This window comes from Lissotriton helveticus, chromosome 6 (genome assembly GCF_964261635.1).
Source record: "Lissotriton helveticus chromosome 6, aLisHel1.1, whole genome shotgun sequence".
In the NCBI taxonomy this organism is placed as follows: Eukaryota; Metazoa; Chordata; class Amphibia; order Caudata; family Salamandridae; genus Lissotriton; species Lissotriton helveticus.
In genome coordinates, this window is record NC_136067.1 from 2101245417 (window position 1) to 2101265362 (window position 19946).

The 19946-nt window shown below is 45.4% G+C and overlaps 1 protein-coding gene across 1 annotated transcript in view; it reads left to right on the top strand.

Annotated features, from left to right (window-relative positions):
• Positions 1 to 19946, top strand: part of LOC144764045 (uncharacterized) — a 98291-nt gene that overhangs the window by 53114 nt on the left and 25231 nt on the right. The gene's annotated exons all lie outside the window — the stretch shown is intronic.

Genomic DNA, 19946 nt, shown 5'->3' on the forward strand with positions numbered 1-19946 from the left:
CTGTCTCACTGCCCTTGTCGTTGTGTGTCTATGGTGCTGATGCAGAGTGTCTCTTAATGTTGTTTAGCTGTCTCGCTGCCCTTGTAGTTGTGTGTCTACGGTGCTGATGCAGAGTGTCTGTCTTAATGTTGCTAGTTTAGCTGTCTCACTGCCCTTGTAGTTGTGTGTCTACGGTGCTGATGCAGAGTGTCTGTCTTAATGTTGCTGGTTTAGCTGTGTCGCTGCCCTTGTAGTTGTATGTGTATGGTGCTGATGCAGAGTGTCTCTTAATGTTGCTGGTTTAGCTGTGTCACTGCCCTTGTAGTTGTGTGTCTACGGTGCTGATGCAGAGTGTCTGTCTTAATGTTGCTGGTTTAGCTGTGTCGCTGCCCTTGTAGTTGTATGTGTATGGTGCTGATGCAGAGTGTCTCTTAATGTTGCTGGTTTAGCTGTGTCACTGCCCTTGTAGTTGTGTGTCTTTGGTGCTGATGCAGAGTGTCTCTTAATGTTGCTAGTTTAGCTGTCTCGCTGCCCTTGTAGTTGTGTGTCTATGGTGCTGATGCAGAGTGTCTCTTAATGTTGTTAGTTTAGCTGTGTCACTGCCCTTGTAGTTGTGTGTCTATGGGGCTGATGCACTGAGTGTCTCTTAATGTTGCTAGTTTAACTGTGTCGCTGCCCTTGTAGTTGTGTGTCTATGGTGCTGATGCAGAGTGTCTCTTAATGTTGCTAGTTTATCTGTCTCAATGCCCTTGTAGATGTATGTCTATGGTGCTGATGCAGAGTGTCTCTTAATGTTGCTAGTTTAGCCGTGTTGCTGCCCTTGCAGTCGTATGTCTATGGTGCGGATGCACTGAGTGTCTCTTAATGTTGCTAGTTTAGCTGTGTCGCTGCCCTTGTAGTTGTGTGTCTATGGTGCTGATGCACTGAGTGTCTCTTAATGTCGCTAGTTTAGCTGTCTCGCTGCCCTTGTAGTTGTGTGTCTATGGTGCTGATGCAGAGTGTCTCTTAATGTTGCTGGTTTAGCTGTGTCGCTGTCCTTGTAGTTGTGTGTCTATGGTGCTGATGCAGAGTGTCTCTTAATGTTGCTGGTTTAGCTGTGTCGCTGCCCTTGTAGTTGTGTGTCTATGGTGCTGATGCAGAGTGTCTCTTAATGTTGCTGGTTTAGCTGTCTCGCTGCCCTTGTAGTTGTGTGTCTATGGTGCTGATGCAGAGTGTCTCTTAATGTTGCTAGTTTAGCTGTGTCACTGTCCTTGTAGTTGTGTGTCTATGGTGCTGATGCAGAGTGTCTCTTAATGTTGTTTAGCTGTCTCACTGCCCTTGTCGTTGTGTGTCTATGGTGCTGATGCAGAGTGTCTCTTAATGTTGTTTAGCTGTCTCGCTGCCCTTGTAGTTGTGTGTCTACGGTGCTGATGCAGAGTGTCTGTCTTAATGTTGCTAGTTTAGCTGTCTCACTGCCCTTGTAGTTGTGTGTCTACGGTGCTGATGCAGAGTGTCTGTCTTAATGTTGCTGGTTTAGCTGTGTCGCTGCCCTTGTAGTTGTATGTGTATGGTGCTGATGCAGAGTGTCTCTTAATGTTGCTGGTTTAGCTGTGTCACTGCCCTTGTAGTTGTGTGTCTATGGTGCTGATGCAGAGTGTCTCTTAATGTTGCTAGTTTAGCTGTCTCGCTGCCCTTGTAGTTGTGTGTCTATGGTGCTGATGCAGAGTGTCTCTTAATGTTGTTAGTTTAGCTGTGTCGCTGCCCTTGTAGTTGTGTGTCTATGGTGCTGATGCAGAGTGTCTCTTAATGTTGCTAGTTTAGCTGTCTCGCTGCCCTTGTAGTTGTGTGTCTATGGTGCTGATGCAGAGTGTCTCTTAATGTTGCTGGTTTAGCTGTGTCGCTGTCCTTGTAGTTGTGTGTCTATGGTGCTGATGCAGAGTGTCTCTTAATGTTGCTGGTTTAGCTGTGTCGCTGCCCTTGTAGTTGTGTGTCTATGGTGCTGATGCAGAGTGTCTCTTAATGTTGCTGGTTTAGCTGTCTCGCTGCCCTTGTAGTTGTGTGTCTATGGTGCTGATGCACTGAGTGTCTCTTAATGTCGCTAGTTTAGCTGTCTCGCTGCCCTTGTAGTTGTGTGTCTATGGTGCTGATGCAGAGTGTCTCTTAATGTTGCTGGTTTAGCTGTGTCGCTGTCCTTGTAGTTGTGTGTCTATGGTGCTGATGCAGAGTGTCTCTTAATGTTGCTGGTTTAGCTGTGTCGCTGCCCTTGTAGTTGTGTGTCTATGGTGCTGATGCAGAGTGTCTCTTAATGTTGCTGGTTTAGCTGTCTCGCTGCCCTTGTAGTTGTGTGTCTATGGTGCTGATGCAGAGTGTCTCTTAATGTTGCTAGTTTAGCTGTGTCACTGTCCTTGTAGTTGTGTGTCTATGGTGCTGATGCAGAGTGTCTCTTAATGTTGTTTAGCTGTCTCACTGCCCTTGTCGTTGTGTGTCTATGGTGCTGATGCAGAGTGTCTCTTAATGTTGTTTAGCTGTCTCGCTGCCCTTGTAGTTGTGTGTCTACGGTGCTGATGCAGAGTGTCTGTCTTAATGTTGCTAGTTTAGCTGTCTCACTGCCCTTGTAGTTGTGTGTCTACGGTGCTGATGCAGAGTGTCTGTCTTAATGTTGCTGGTTTAGCTGTGTCGCTGCCCTTGTAGTTGTATGTGTATGGTGCTGATGCAGAGTGTCTCTTAATGTTGCTGGTTTAGCTGTGTCACTGCCCTTGTAGTTGTGTGTCTATGGTGCTGATGCAGAGTGTCTCTTAATGTTGCTAGTTTAGCTGTCTCGCTGCCCTTGTAGTTGTGTGTCTATGGTGCTGATGCAGAGTGTCTCTTAATGTTGTTAGTTTAGCTGTGTCGCTGCCCTTGTAGTTGTGTGTCTATGGTGCTGATGCAGAGTGTCTCTTAATGTTGCTAGTTTAGCTGTCTCGCTGCCCTTGTAGTTGTGTGTCTATGGTGCTGATGCAGCGTGTCTCTTAATGTTGTTAGTTTAGCTGTGTCGCTGCCCTTGTAGTTGTGTGTCTATGGTGCTGATGCAGAGTGTCTCTTAAAGTTGTTAGTTTAGCTGTGTCGCCGCTGCCCTTGTAGTTGTGTGTCTATGGTGCTGATGCAGAGTGTCTCTTAATGTTGCTGGTTTAGCTGTGTCGCTGTCCTTGTAGATGTGTGTCTATGGTGCTGATGCTGAGTGTCTCTTAATGTTGCTAGTTTAGCTGTCTCGCTGCCCTTGTCGTTGTGTGTCTACGGTGCTGATGCAGAGTGTCTCTTAATGTTGCTAGTTTAGCTGTCTCGCTTCCCTTGTCGTTGTATGTCTATGGTGCTGATGCAGAGTGTCTCTTAATGTTGCTAGTTTAGCTGTCTCGCTGCCCTTGTCGTTGTATGTCTACGGTGCTGATGCAGAGTGTCTCTTAATGTTGCTAGTTTAGCTGTGTCGCTGCACTTGTCGTATGTCTATGGTGCGGATGCAGTGAGTGTCTCCTAATGTTGCTAGTTTAGCTGCCTCGCTGCGCTTGTAGTTGTGTGTCTACGGTGCTGATGCACTGAGTGTCTCTTAATGTCGCTAGTTTAGCTGTCTCGCTGCCCTTGTAGTTGTGTGTCTATGGTGCTGATGCAGAGTGTCTCTTAATGTTGCTGGTTTAGCTGTGTCGCTGTCCTTGAAGTTGTGTGTCTATGGTGCTGATGCAGAGTGTCTCTTAATGTTTAGTTTAGCTGTGTCACTGCCCTTGTAGTTGTGTGTCTATGGTGCTGATGCACTGAGTGTCTCTTAATGTTGCTAGTTTAACTGTGTCGCTGCCCTTGTAGTTGTGTGTCTATGGTGCTGATGCAGAGTGTCTCTTAATGTTGCTAGTTTATCTGTCTCAATGCCCTTGTAGATGTATGTCTATGGTGCTGATGCAGAGTGTCTCTTAATGTTGCTAGTTTAGCCGTGTTGCTGCCCTTGCAGTCGTATGTCTATGGTGCGGATGCACTGAGTGTCTCTTAATGTTGCTAGTTTAGCTGTGTCGCTGCCCTTGTAGTTGTGTGTCTATGGTGCTGATGCACTGAGTGTCTCTTAATGTCGCTAGTTTAGCTGTCTCGCTGCCCTTGTAGTTGTGTGTCTATGGTGCTGATGCAGAGTGTCTCTTAATGTTGCTGGTTTAGCTGTGTCGCTGTCCTTGTAGTTGTGTGTCTATGGTGCTGATGCAGAGTGTCTCTTAATGTTGCTGGTTTAGCTGTGTCGCTGCCCTTGTAGTTGAGTGTCTATGGTGCTGATGCAGAGTGTCTCTTAATGTTGCTGGTTTAGCTGTCTCGCTGCCCTTGTAGTTGTGTGTCTATGGTGCTGATGCAGAGTGTCTCTTAATGTTGCTAGTTTAGCTGTGTCACTGTCCTTGTAGTTGTGTGTCTATGGTGCTGATGCAGAGTGTCTCTTAATGTTGTTTAGCTGTCTCACTGCCCTTGTAGTTGTGTGCCTATGGTGCTGATGCAGAGTGTCTCTTAATGTTGTTTAGCTGTCTCGCTGCCCTTGTAGTTGTGTGTCTACGGTGCTGATGCGGAGTGTCTGTCTTAATGTTGCTAGTTTAGCTGTCTCACTGCCCTTGTAGTTGTGTGTCTACGGTGCTGATGAAGAGTGTCTGTCTTAATGTTGCTGGTTTAGCTGTGTCGCTGCCCTTGTAGTTGTATGTGTATGGTGCTGATGCAGAATGTCTCTTAATGTTGCTGGTTTAGCTGTGTCACTGCCCTTGTAGTTGTGTTTCTATGGTGCTGATGCAGAGTGTCTCTTAATGTTGCTAGTTTAGCTGTCTCGCTGCCCTTGTAGTTGTGTGTCTATGGTGCTGATGCAGAGTGTCTCTTAATGTTGTTAGTTTAGCTGTGTCGCTGCCCTTGTAGTTGTGTGTCTATGGTGCTGATGCAGAGTGTCTCTTAATGTTGCTAGTTTAGCTGTCTCGCTGCCCTTGTAGTTGTGTGTCTATGGTGCTGATGCAGAGTGTCTCTTAATGTTGTTAGTTTAGCTGTGTCGCTGCCCTTGTAGTTGTGTGTCTATGGTGCTGATGCAGAGTGTCTCTTAAAGTTGTTAGTTTAGCTGTGTCGCCGCTGCCCTTGTAGTTGTGTGTCTATGGTGCTGATGCAGAGTGTCTCCTAATGTTGCTGGTTTAGCTGTGTCGCTGTCCTTGTAGATTTGTGTCTATGGTGCTGATGCTGAGTGTCTCTTAATGTTGCTAGTTTAGCTGTCTCGCTGCCCTTGTCGTTGTGTGTCTACGGTGCTGATGCAGAGTGTCTCTTAATGTTGCTAGTTTAGCTGTCTCGCTGCCCTTGTCGTTGTATGTCTATGGGGCTGATGCAGAGTGTCTCTTAATGTTGCTAGTTTAGCTGTCTCGCTGCCCTTGTCGTTGTATGTCTACGGTGCTGATGCAGAGTGTCTCTTAATGTTGCTAGTTTAGCTGTGTCGCTGCTCTTGTCGTATGTCTATGGTGCGGATGCACTGAGTGTCTCTTAATGTTGCTAGTTTAGCTGCCTCGCTGCCCTTGTCGTTGTGTGTCTACGATGCTGATGCAGAGTGTCTCTTAATGTTGCTAGTTTAGCTGCCTCACTGCCCTTGTAGTTGTGTGTCTATGGTGCTGATGCTCTGAGTGTCTCTTAATGTTGCCAGTTTAGCTGTGTCACTGCCCTTGTAGTTGTGTGTCTATGGTGCTGATGCTCTGAGTGTCTCTTAATGTTGCTAGTTTGGCTGTCTCGCTGCCCTTGTAGTTGTGTGTCTATGGTGCTGATGCAGAGTGTCTCTTAATGTTGCTAGTTTAGCTGTGTCGCTGCCCTTGTAGATGTGTGTCAATGGTGCTGATGCAGAGTGTCTCTTAATGTTGCTAGTTTAGCTGTGTCGCTGCCCTTGTAGTTGTGTGTCTACGGTGCTGATGCAGAGTGTCTCTTAATGTCGCTAGTTTAACTGTCTCGCTGCCCTTGTAGTTGTGTGTCTATGGTGCTGATGCTCTGAGTGTCTCTTAATGTTGCCAGTTTAGCTGTGTCGCTGCCCTTGTAGTTGTGTGTCTATGGTGCTGATGCAGAGTGTCTCTTAATGTCGCTAGTTTAACTGTCTCGCTGCCCTTGTAGTTGTGTGTCTATGGTGCTGATGCAGAGTGTCTCTTAATGTTGCTAGTTTAGCTGTGTCGCTGCCCTTGTAGTTGTATGTCTATGGTGCTGATGCTCTGAGTGTCTCTTAATGTTGCTAGTTTCTGTTGCCTTTGGTGTTGTCCATGTCCCTGACCCCCTGGTGCAGGCTTTGGCATTCTAAACATGTTCTCAAAAGTCGACCGTGGTATGCTTCCCACTTCTGAATGCAGTTATTCAGCTATGAGTAACCCCTAAGCTCTTCACTTTATTAGGTGTCCTTTGACAGCGCGTCTGCTGGTTTAGCTGTCTCGCTGCCCTTGTAGTTGTGTGTCTACGGTGCTGATGCAGAGTGTCTCTTAATGTTGCTAGTTTAGCTGTGTCACTGCCCTTGTAGTTGTGTGTCTATGGTGCTGATGCAGAGTGTCTCTTAATGTTGCTGGTTTAGCCGTGTCGCTGCCCTTGTAGTTGTGTGTCTATGGTGCTGATGCAGAGTGTCTCTTAATGTTGCTAGTTTAGCTGTGTCACTGCCCTTGTAGTTCTGTGTCTATGGTGCTGATGCAGAGTGTCTCTTAATGTTGCTAGTTTAGCTGTCTCGCTGCCCTTGTAGTTGTGTGTCTATGGTGCTGATGCAGAGTGTCTCTTAATGTTTCTAGTTTAGCTGTCTCGCTGCCCTTGTAGTTGTGTGTCTATGGTGCTGATGCAGAGTGTCTCTTAATGTCGCTAGTTTACCTGTCTCGCTGCGCTTGTAGTTGTGTGTCTACGGTGCTGATGCACTGAGTGTCTCTTAATGTTGCTAGTTTAGCTGTCTCGCTGCCCTTGTAGTTGTGTGTCTATGGTGCTGATGCAGAGTGTCTCTTAATGTTGCTGGTTTAGCTGTGTCGCTGTCCTTGTAGTTGTGTGTCTATGGTGCTGATGCAGAGTGTCTCTTAATGTTTAGTTTAGCTGTGTCGCTGCCCTTGTAGTTGTGTGTCTATGGTGCTGATGCACTGAGTGTCTCTTAATGTTGCTAGTTTAGCTGTGTCGCTGCCCTTGTAGTTGTGTGTCTATGGTGCTGATGCAGAGTGTCTCTTAATGTTGCTAGTTTATCTGTCTCAATGCCCTTGTAGATGTATGTCTATGGTGCTGATGCAGAGTGTCTCTTAATGTTGCTAGTTTAGCTGTGTCACTGCCCTTGCAGTCGTATGTCTATGGTGCGGATGCACTGAGTGTCTCTTAATGTTGCTAGTTTAGCTGTGTCGCTGCCCTTGTAGTTGTGTGTCTATGGTGCTGATGCAGAGTGCCTCTTAATGTTGCTAGTTTAGCTGTGTCACTGTCCTTGTAGTTGTGTGTCTATGGTGCTGATGCAGAGTGTCTCTTAATGTTGTTTAGCTGTCTCGCTGCCCTTGTAGTTGTGTGTCTACGGTGCTGATGCAGAGTGTCTCTTAATGTTTAGTTTAGCTGCCTCGCTGCCCTTGTAGTTGTGTGTCTATGGTGCTGATGCAGAGTGTCTCTTAATGTTGCTAGTTTAGCTGTCTCGCTGCCCTTGTCGTTGTGTGTCTATGGTGCTGATGCAGAGTGTCTCTTAATGTTGCTAGTTTAGCTGTCTCGCTGCCCTTGTCGTTGTGTGTCTATGGTGCTGATGCAGAGTGTCTCTTAATGTCGCTAGTTTAGCTGTGTCGCAGCCCTTGTAGATGTATGTCTACGGTGCTGATGCTCTGAGTGTCTCTTAATGTTCCTAGTTTAGCTGTCTCACTGCCCTTGTCGTTGTGTGTCTACGGTGCTGATGCAGAGTGTCTCTTAATGTTGCTAGTTTGGCTGTGTCACTGCCCTTGTCGTATGTCTATGGTGCTGATGCAGAGTGTCTCTTAATGTTGCTGGTTTAGCTGTCTCGCTGCCCTTGTAGTTGTATGTCTATGGTGCTGATGCAGAGTGTCTCTTAATGTTGCTGGTTTAGCTGTGTCGCTGCCCTTGTCGTTGTATGTCTATGGTGCTGATGCAGAGTGTCTCTTAATGTTGCTAGTTTAGCTGTGTCGCTGCCCTTGTAGTTGTGTGTCTATGGTGCGGATGCAGAGTGTCTCTTAATGTTGCTGGTTTAGCTGTCTCGCTGCCCTTGTCGTTGTGTGTCTATGGTGCTGATGCAGAGTGTCTCTTAATGTTGCTAGTTTAGCTGTGTCGCTGCCCTTGCAGTCGTATGTCTATGGTGCTGATGCAGAGTGTCTCTTAATGTTGTTCAGCTGTGTCACTGCCCTTGTAGTTGTGTGTCTATGGTGCTGATGCAGAGTGTCTCTTAATGTTGCTAGTTTAGCTGTGTCGCTGCCCTTGTAGTTCTGTGTCTATGGTGCTGATGCAGAGTGTCTCTTAATGTTGCTAGTTTAGCTGTGTCGCTGCCCTTGTAGTTCTGTGTCTATGGTGCTGATGCAGAGTGTCTCTTAATGTTGCTAGTTTAGCTGTGTCATTGCCCTTGTAGTTGTGTGTCTATGGTGCTGATGCAGAGTGTCTCTTAATGTCGCTAGTTTAGCTGTGTCGCTGCCCTTGTCGTTGTGTGTCTATGGTGCTGATGCAGAGCGTCTCTTAATGTTGCTAGTTTAGCTGTGTCGCTGCCCTTGTAGTTGTGTGTCTATGGTGCTGATGCAGAGTGTCTCTTAATGTTGCTAGTTTAGCTGTGTCGCTGCCCTTGTAGTTCTGTGTCTATGGTGCTGATGCAGAGTGTCTCTTAATGTTGCTAGTTTAGCTGTGTCGCTGCCCTTGTAGTTCTGTGTCTATGGTGCTGATGCAGAGTGTCTCTTAATGTCGCTAGTTTAGCTGTCTCGCTGCCCTTGTAGTTGTGTGTCTATGGTGCTGATGCAGAGTGTCTCTTAATGTTGCTAGTTTAGCTGTGTCACTGCCCTTGTAGTTGTGTGTCTATGGTCCTGATGCAGAGTGTCTCTTAATGTCGCTAGTTTACCTGTCTCGCTGCGCTTGTAGTTGTGTGTCTACGGTGCTGATGCACTGAGTGTCTCTTAATGTCGCTAGTTTAGCTGTCTCGCTGCCCTTGTAGTTGTGTGTCTATGGTGCTGATGCAGAGTGTCTCTTAATGTTGCTGGTTTAGCTGTGTCGCTGTCCTTGTAGTTGTGTGTCTATGGTGCTGATGCAGAGTGTCTCTTAATGTTTAGTTTAGCTGTGTCACTGCCCTTGTAGTTGTGTGTCTATGGTGCTGATGCACTGAGTGTCTCTTAATGTTGCTAGTTTAACTGTGTCGCTGCCCTTGTAGTTGTGTGTCTATGGTGCTGATGCAGAGTGTCTCTTAATGTTGCTAGTTTATCTGTCTCAATGCCCTTGTAGATGTATGTCTATGGTGCTGATGCAGAGTGTCTCTTAATGTTGCTAGTTTAGCCGTGTTGCTGCCCTTGCAGTCGTATGTCTATGGTGCGGATGCACTGAGTGTCTCTTAATGTTGCTAGTTTAGCTGTGTCGCTGCCCTTGTAGTTGTGTGTCTATGGTGCTGATGCACTGAGTGTCTCTTAATGTCGCTAGTTTAGCTGTCTCGCTGCCCTTGTAGTTGTGTGTCTATGGTGCTGATGCAGAGTGTCTCTTAATGTTGCTGGTTTAGCTGTGTCGCTGTCCTTGTAGTTGTGTGTCTATGGTGCTGATGCAGAGTGTCTCTTAATGTTGCTGGTTTAGCTGTGTCGCTGCCCTTGTAGTTGTGTGTCTATGGTGCTGATGCAGAGTGTCTCTTAATGTTGCTGGTTTAGCTGTCTCGCTGCCCTTGTAGTTGTGTGTCTATGGTGCTGATGCAGAGTGTCTCTTAATGTTGCTAGTTTAGCTGTGTCACTGTCCTTGTAGTTGTGTGTCTATGGTGCTGATGCAGAGTGTCTCTTAATGTTGTTTAGCTGTCTCACTGCCCTTGTCGTTGTGTGTCTATGGTGCTGATGCAGAGTGTCTCTTAATGTTGTTTAGCTGTCTCGCTGCCCTTGTAGTTGTGTGTCTACGGTGCTGATGCAGAGTGTCTGTCTTAATGTTGCTAGTTTAGCTGTCTCACTGCCCTTGTAGTTGTGTGTCTACGGTGCTGATGCAGAGTGTCTGTCTTAATGTTGCTGGTTTAGCTGTGTCGCTGCCCTTGTAGTTGTATGTGTATGGTGCTGATGCAGAGTGTCTCTTAATGTTGCTGGTTTAGCTGTGTCACTGCCCTTGTAGTTGTGTGTCTATGGTGCTGATGCAGAGTGTCTCTTAATGTTGCTAGTTTAGCTGTCTCGCTGCCCTTGTAGTTGTGTGTCTATGGTGCTGATGCAGAGTGTCTCTTAATGTTGTTAGTTTAGCTGTGTCGCTGCCCTTGTAGTTGTGTGTCTATGGTGCTGATGCAGAGTGTCTCTTAATGTTGCTAGTTTAGCTGTCTCGCTGCCCTTGTAGTTGTGTGTCTATGGTGCTGATGCAGAGTGTCTCTTAATGTTGCTGGTTTAGCTGTGTCGCTGTCCTTGTAGTTGTGTGTCTATGGTGCTGATGCAGAGTGTCTCTTAATGTTGCTGGTTTAGCTGTGTCGCTGCCCTTGTAGTTGTGTGTCTATGGTGCTGATGCAGAGTGTCTCTTAATGTTGCTGGTTTAGCTGTCTCGCTGCCCTTGTAGTTGTGTGTCTATGGTGCTGATGCACTGAGTGTCTCTTAATGTCGCTAGTTTAGCTGTCTCGCTGCCCTTGTAGTTGTGTGTCTATGGTGCTGATGCAGAGTGTCTCTTAATGTTGCTGGTTTCGCTGTGTCGCTGTCCTTGTAGTTGTGTGTCTATGGTGCTGATGCAGAGTGTCTCTTAATGTTGCTGGTTTAGCTGTGTCGCTGCCCTTGTAGTTGTGTGTCTATGGTGCTGAGCAGAGTGTCTCTTAATGTTGCTGGTTTAGCTGTCTCGCTGCCCTTGTAGTTGTGTGTCTATGGTGCTGATGCAGAGTGTCTCTTAATGTTGCTAGTTTAGCTGTGTCACTGTCCTTGTAGTTGTGTGTCTATGGTGCTGATGCAGAGTGTCTCTTAATGTTGTTTAGCTGTCTCACTGCCCTTGTCGTTGTGTGTCTATGGTGCTGATGCAGAGTGTCTCTTAATGTTGTTTAGCTGTCTCGCTGCCCTTGTAGTTGTGTGTCTACGGTGACGATGCAGAGTGTCTGTCTTAATGTTGCTAGTTTAGCTGTCTCACTGCCCTTGTAGTTGTGTGTCTACGGTGCTGATGCAGAGTGTCTGTCTTAATGTTGCTGGTTTAGCTGTGTCGCTGCCCTTGTAGTTGTATGTGTATGGTGCTGATGCAGAGTGTCTCTTAATGTTGCTGGTTTAGCTGTGTCACTGCCCTTGTAGTTGTGTGTCTATGGTGCTGATGCAGAGTGTCTCTTAATGTTGCTAGTTTAGCTGTCTCGCTGCCCTTGTAGTTGTGTGTCTATGGTGCTGATGCAGAGTGTCTCTTAATGTTGCTAGTTTAGCTGTCTCGCTGCCCTTGTAGTTGTGTGTCTATGGTGCTGATGCAGAGTGTCTCTTAATGTTGTTAGTTTAGCTGTGTCGCTGCCCTTGTAGTTGTGTGTCTATGGTGCTGATGCAGAGTGTCTCTTAAAGTTGTTAGTTTAGCTGTGTCGCCGCTGCCCTTGTAGTTGTGTGTCTATGGTGCTGATGCAGAGTGTCTCTTAATGTTGCTGGTTTAGCTGTGTCGCTGTCCTTGTAGATGTGTGTCTATGGTGCTGATGCTGAGTGTCTCTTAATGTTGCTAGTTTAGCTGTCTCGCTGCCCTTGTCGTTGTGTGTCTACGGTGCTGATGCAGAGTGTCTCTTAATGTTGCTAGTTTAGCTGTCTCGCTTCCCTTGTCGTTGTATGTCTATGGTGCTGATGCAGAGTGTCTCTTAATGTTGCTAGTTTAGCTGTCTCGCTGCCCTTGTCGTTGTATGTCTACGGTGCTGATGCAGAGTGTCTCTTAATGTTGCTAGTTTAGCTGTGTCGCTGCTCTTGTCGTATGTCTATGGTGCGGATGCAGTGAGTGTCTCCTAATGTTGCTAGTTTAGCTGCCTCGCTGCCCTTGTAGTTGTGTGTCTATGGTGCTGATGCAGAGTGTCTCTTAATGTTGCTAGTTTAGCTGTGTCGCTGCCCTTGTAGTTGTATGTCTACGATGCTGATGCAGAGTGTCTCTTAATGTTGCTAGTTTAGCTGCCTCACTGCCCTTGTAGTTGTGTGTCTATGGTGCTGATGCTCTGAGTGTCTCTTAATGTTGCTGGTTTAGCTGTGTCACTGCCCTTGTAGTTGTGTGTCTATGGTGCTGATGCTCTGAGTGTCTCTTAATGTTGCTAGTTTGGCTGTCTCGCTGCCTTTGTAGTTGTGTGTCTATGGTGCTGATGCAGAGTGTCTCTTAATGTTGCTAGTTTAGCTGTGTCGCTGCCCTTGTAGATGTGTGTCTATGGTGCTGATGCAGAGTGTCTCTTAATGTTGCTAGTTTAGCTGATTCGCTGCCCTTGTAGTTGTGTGTCTACGGTGCTGATGCAGAGTGTCTCTTAATGTCGCTAGTTTAACTGTCTCGCTGCCCTTGTAGTTGTGTGTCTATGGTGCTGATGCAGAGTGTCTCTTAATGTTGCTAGTTTAGCTGTGTCGCTGCCCTTGTAGTTGTATGTCTATGGTGCTGATGCTCTGAGTGTCTCTTAATGTTGCCAGTTTCTGTTGCCTTTGGTGTTGTCCATGTCGCTGACCCCCTGGTGCAGGCTTTGGCATTCTAAACATGTTCTCAAAAGTCGACCGTGGTATGCTTCCCACTTCTGAATGCAGTTATTCAGCTATGAGTAACCCCTAAGCTCTTCACTTTATTAGGTGTCCTTTGACAGCACGTCTGTCACTAAATCTTGTGTGATCAACAGAAAAAAAGCTTCAGAGTACTCTTGAGAGATAGACTTTGACTCCACCTGCTTTTCGATAACTGAGTACAGCAACGAGTTGGGCAACTGTGTGGTTTCATTGAAAAAAAACGCTTGTGTTGCACTTTCTTGGACATGTAGTGAGTCTCAGTCACAATTGTGTACTGCTAACTCCTCGTCGCTGTTGTGACCATATGGGAATTTTGAACTGAGTTCAATAATGTAGTGGAATTCAAGGAGTTGCAGTTGTTTCTCATGACCCTCCCCCTCCGCTCAACATTTTTACAACTGGGTCTATGCCAGTTTATTTCTAAAGGGTATTTTCCCCTTTGTGCTTCAGATGAAAATGTCTGGCCGCAACGTAACGAGAGTCGTTGTGCCAAAATGAATTGAATGGGCTGGGTTACAAATGTGTCGAAATGCAGCCAGTATTATGTCTTCTATCTCTATGCCGGGTACCTATAATTGTGCAAATTAGGCATCCATTAAATCTTCTCTTTGGGGAGAGTAAAAAAGTTTAAAGGAAAGAAGTAAATAAAATATAGATATTGTTTAAAAATGAAATTGAAATGACAACTTCTTTGTTTATGAACTTTACCCTTTATGTCTGCACAATGGGAGCTTGTTTGCCTACTTGACAAAGGCTAAGGCAATAGTCGAAATACGTAGTCTTTGAATAAACAAACTGGATTCTAATGAGTTGGTGTGCCGCTGTGTTCTACTCCCGGTGGAAGGGACGTTTCACTTCAAGGGTATTGTAGACTGGTCCAAGCTGTGCTGGCACCGGCACTACCAGGTGGCGAGCTGCAATCTTGGGAAACACACACTCACTCTCACACACTCACTCTCACACACTCACTCTCTCACACTCACTCTCACACTCACTCTCACACACTCACTCTCACACACACATTCTCTCTCACACTCTCTCTCTCACACTCTTACACACACACTCTCTCTATCACATTCTCTCTCTCACACACCCTCTCTCACACCCTCTCTCACACTTTCTTGCTCACACTTTCTCTCTCTCACCACTTTCTCTCTCTTGCACACTTTCTCTCTCTCTCACACTCTCTCTCACACACACTCTCTCTCTCACACTCTCTCTCTCTCTCGCACACTCTCTCTCACACTCTCTCTCTCAAGGGTGTTGTAGACTGGTCCAAGCTATGCTGGCACTGGCACTGCCAGGCGGCGAGCTGCAATCTTGGGAAACACACACTCACTCTCACACACTCACTCTCACACACTCACTCTCAGACACACACTCTCACACACACTCTCACACACACTCTCACACACACTCTCACACACACTCTCACACACTCTCACACACACTCTCACACACTCTCCCACACTCTCTCCCACACACTCTCCCACCTATTCTCTCTCTCAGACACTCTCTCTCAGACACTCTCTCTCTCAGACACTCTCTCTCACACTCTCTCTCACACTCTCTCTCTCACACTCTCTCACACACACTCTCTCTCTCACACTCTCTCTCACACTCTTTCTATCACACTCTCTGTATCACACTCTCTGTATCACACTCTCTCTATCACACTCTCTCTCTCACACTCTCTCTCTCTCACACTCTCTCACACACACACTCTCTCTCACACAAACTCTCTCTCACACACTCTCTCTCACACTCTCTCACTCTCTCACACACACACTCTCTCACACACACACTCTCTCTCTCACACACTCTCTCTCTCACACACTCTCTCTCACACTCTGTCACACACACAGACTCTCTCACACACACACTCTCTCTCACACTCTCTCTCACTCACTCTCTAACTCACACATACACTCTCACTCACTCTCTCACTCTTTCTCTCTCACACTCTCTTTCTCACACCCTCTCTCTATCACACTCTCTCTCTCACACTCTCACACACACACTCGCTCGCATTTTATAGTTGGGTCAGAGTAAGTTCCCATATGAAGAGTATTTTTTATTTATTTATTTTTTAAATTTGTTTTGTTAATAGTGCTGTTTGATTCTGCACAAAACAAAAAAAAACTATCATCCACCTCACCCATCAGGGCCACAAAACATCAATTTCCCATGTTAATTCAAATGATAATATCTGAATATATGGTTTGTTTAATATTAGCAAGTAATTGATGGACAATTCCAGTAACCTGAAGATAATTCCTGAATATCCACCAGATTGTTCCAGCTGTGACGCTGGTGGCGCGGGCATTGGCCTAATATTATATTCCACTATCCTAGATTTAATCTCCTCTGGAATACAGTTTTTAAATACTGTGTAAACAAATTGAATATTAAATTACCACAAGATCATGGTTTTACTTGTGTATTTATCCTCATTGGGATTATCAAGTGAGTTTTGTAAACTAATACCCGTTTCTATACTCATTGCCAGATCATAAATATTACAAAAAAGAACAACTAAATTAATTCAAACTTTTTTTGGAATACCTGGTCAAAATGTATACAGTAAAATAGTGAACACTGTATGTGGCCCAAGTGGGAGCCATACAAATCATTTTCAAGCTGTAAAAAAATGTTGCTTAGACTATTGTATTAAAATCCAGAAGATACATTGAAAAATATTAAATCATCAAAAAGAACCCCACAATCAATAACACCCAAATAGTCCATTTATTAAAAACCAGGCCTAGTAGCAGCATGAGGGTCCTCAACAAACCGGAGAATGCCAAGCCACTGTGGACAATAAACATGTTTCGGTGAACATCCTCCAATTATCCGCCAGTCATCATCAGGACGTAAAGTAAATAAGCATCTTAGATAATGCTTCTCATAATTCGGAATCACTTCGAGACATCTAACGTCACCAGACCCAATGAAGGAAGGCTCTACGAGCTCTATGAGCTGCAAGGAAGCAATTCTAGAGGCAGGAGTTTGAGCAACATAAGGAAGAAATAGCGTGATGCTTAGATGCAGGCTACAAGTAGAATCAGGGCAGGTAAATCTTATCTAACAACCAACCGCCCAGTCTGAACGGTAGTTCAGTAAATAGCAGCCTACAGGGCAGCGGTGGAAGAAGTGTGGCCGATCAATGTACTTCAGACTCAGCAGGCAGGACATTGGGACTCCAAGCCTTGGATATATAGGCACCATCTGGTGTCTGTGTCCATCCTGCCTCTATTTAACTTTCTTGTTAGAAAACGACCAGCAGAGGTCAATAAAATACCAGAATCACTTTAGCATTCTCCAGATTACAGCCCATAGAACTTGTCCTCCACGAGCACCCGTAGACAATAATATTTTTTTCAAATCTTGTATTATCAGTGATATGACCACTGAAGGCCCTGATTTTATATAAAAACTGAGCTTTTGGACTATTCCATTTCCCGCTGAAAGGCAATATTTCTCACCATGTGTTCCCATACCTGTTGTGTCACGCAGTTTGGTGCTTACTTTCTCTCCATGTTAAAGAACAGTAGATGTTTCAGCCCCCAGGCTAATGTGCTGCATAGCTAAATACATATAAGGTCCCAAAGGCGAGACCGATTGCATTGCAAATGCTTGATTTTAACCCTGCTATCCAGGACCTTGTTTCTAATCCGGTACTAGTAGCGTGCCTAGCTCTGAGTACAGTCCAAGGGTATTATTAAACAGTAACATTACCAATCTTACATAGATGTCTAGGAACAATTTAATTGAAAATATATCACCGCTCAGACTGCCACTCCTGTTGGGTCTTTCGGCTGAAATGAAAAAGTGTCCACCAGAGCCCCCAAAAATTGGGGTCCCTGGTACTTGTGTTGAAGTTAGGGGCAGTGTCTGTGGATTATAACACATTGATTAAGTGATTTGCCCAGGATCGCAGGATGTTGAGCGTTATTGCTGAGACTCGAACCCTGTTCCCCAGCTTCAAGGTCGACCGCTCTAGCCGTAAGGCTACATCCTCTCCCCATATTTGGTGTACTCTACTTCCACTTGGAGTACATATTGGGTTACCCTACTTCTACTCGGAGCACATATTGGTTGTACCTTACTCCTACTCGGAGCACATATTGGGTGCAACCTACTCCCATTCGGAGCACATATTGGGTGCAACCTACTCCTACTCGGAGTACATTTTGGGTGTACCCTAATGCCACTTGGACTACATATTGAGTGTACACTACTGCGACTTGGAGTACATATTGGGTGGACCCTACTGCCACTTGTAGTACATATTGGGTGTACCCTACTGCCACTTGGAGTACATATTGGGTGCACCCTACCGCCACTTGGAGTACATATTGGGTGTACCCTACTCTCACTCAGACACATAGTTTTATTTCAGCCTTTTTAGGTCTCGCCTAAGCCATCCCATAGGGATGCTGGGCGAGATTATAGTAAGGCTTTTCAAAAGTCTACCCAAACTGAGGATCGGGTACAGTTCATGTGAGCCATGCGCGTGCACATCGCCAGCCACATCGCACACCACCATTTGTCTGAGCCTCGGCATCAGACTTCAAAGGAATCCGCTCCCATGACCCCTGCCCCACACCCCTCCATACCGTCACCACTGGATTCGTGCTTACACTCGCTCCCTTTCTCCTCGCACCCAGCATGTCTCTGTCTTGCTGCCCCCACCCCACACCTCTCCCCACCGTCACCGCTGGTTTAAAAAGTAGGGTCCTTTCAGCAAACCCAAACTGCCTATTGCCTTAACATTTTCTGGCGTGCGTGTTTGTTTTCTTTAATGGCACCCGAATTGTCTTAATCTTTTACAGTTGTTTGCGTGTGTGCTTGGTTTTATTTAATGCCAGTGAAAGATAACAGAACTGTGTTCAGCTTTCACAGTTCTTTGCTTAATACTTGTAGGCAGACAACAACGTTCACAAAGCACTTTACGTTAACAAACCCGCTTACTGCTTTAACATTTTTTTGCGTGGCGGTGAAACAAACCCGAACTGCTTTAAAAATAAATTGCGTGGCGGTGAAACAAACCCGGACTGCTTATTGCTTTAACATTTTTTTGCGCGCATGTTTGTTTTCTTTAATGGCGCCCAAATTATCTTCATCTTTCACAGTTATTTGTGTGCGCGCTTGGTTTTATTTTATGCCTGTGAATGATAACAGTACTGTGTTCAGTTTTCACAGTTCTTTGCTTAATAATTGTTTTTAATCTTAGTGAGGTTCAGAAAACATGCCTCTTTTGTTGAAACCATCCTCCTTCTTGTTATAATACTTAAAACATTGTAACAGTGTTGTGAAAAATTACTTGTTTTTTTATTGCAGTTGAGTACACTCAACTTCCCACTCCCCTACAAATTCGTCAACTCCCCAAGTCCATCGCCCCTTCTCTGAATAGAAGCCGTCTTTGCAGTGGCTTTCAGAGCCACAGGGAGCCAGACACATAATTCTATTACATTACCAGGGCTATCTTTACATGCTGGCTGCCCCTCTTCTTCCCGTTGGCTCACTGCACAAGTGTTACTGGGACAGAGAGGGGGCACAGCATAGACAAAGGGGTCACCTCTACCTCCCAAGTGGACAATAGCAATAGCGTCACGGTCCGTCATGAGTGTACTTAACATGGACAGCAATGTTGTGGAGGCTTCGTGCAGGCCTCCAGATATCGCAGCCACACTCTGCTGCCATTCAGTGCCATGCGCTTGGCTCCTGGCTCCCAACAGGAGGGAGCAGCTTACCTTCTAAAGTAACCGCCTGTTGTGTCCCCACAGCAGCTCCCTCTGTGATAAAACTGCAGGATCAAAGGCAAGTTGTCGTAAAACCTCGTGCTGCAGACCGGACAGTCTTCCGCTCTGTGAAAGCCACGGGGTCTTCTTTAATTGTCCACAGACTGCTGCCAAAGTGAATCTCGTCACATCTGTTTATTTCCAAAGCCCTACTTCCTTCCTTCCGGCAGCTGTGGGGTGCAGCCAATAATGTGCAGAGGCTCCTCACACATTTCAACTCCTTCTAATGTATATAAAGCAATACCTGGTCGATAATTAATAGTGCAATGTCCAGTGCTCTCAATATTAAAGTATTTTACTTAGCGCAGACGCTAAAAGGTGGTTTTAAATAAAGAAAGGTTGTCCTGTGGAATGGATTACAGGTAGGTGACAGAGGTGAGCGGCCACACAACCACACACACACACGCCACACCCACACAACCACACTACCACACACACACAACCACACACACACACACCCCCACACACACGCAACCACACACCAGGATAGCAACACATAGCATAGCAAAACAAAACATAGCATAACATAACAAAAAACATAGCATAACAAAACACAACAAAACATAGCATAGCATACCAAAACATAGCATAACAAAGCATAGCATAGCATAACAAAACATAGCATAGTAAAACAAAGCATAGCATAATAAAACACAACAAAAAATAGCATCGCATAACAAAACATAGCATAGCATAACAAAACATACCATAGCATAAGAAAGCATAGCATAGCAAAACATAGCATAGCATTGCATAGCAAAGCATAGCATATCATAACAAAACATAGCATAACAAAACATAGCATAGCATAACAAAACATAGCATAGCATAACAAATCAAAGCATAGGATAGCAAAACAAAACATAGGATAGCAAAACAAAACATAGCATAACATAACAAAACATAGCATAACAAAACACAACAACACATAGCATAACAAAACATAGCATAGCAAAACAAAGCATAGCATAATAAATCACAACAAAACATAGCATAACAAAGCATAGCAAAACAAAGCATAGCAAAACAAAGCATAGCAAAACAAAGCATAGCATAACAAAACATAGCATAGCATAACAAAACACAGCATAGCATAGCATAACAAAACACAGCATAGCATAGCATAACAAATCAACGCATTGGATAGCAAAACATAGCATAGCATAACAAAACAAAACATACGATAGCAAAACAAAACATAGCATAGCATACAGCATCACTCAGCACTACCACAGCATCACTCAGGGGCACCACAACATCACTATGCGCTACAACAGCATCACTGAACCCCATTGCATCACTCATCGCCACCACAACATCACTCAGCGCCACCACAGCATCAATCTGTGCAACCATTCAACAACAACTG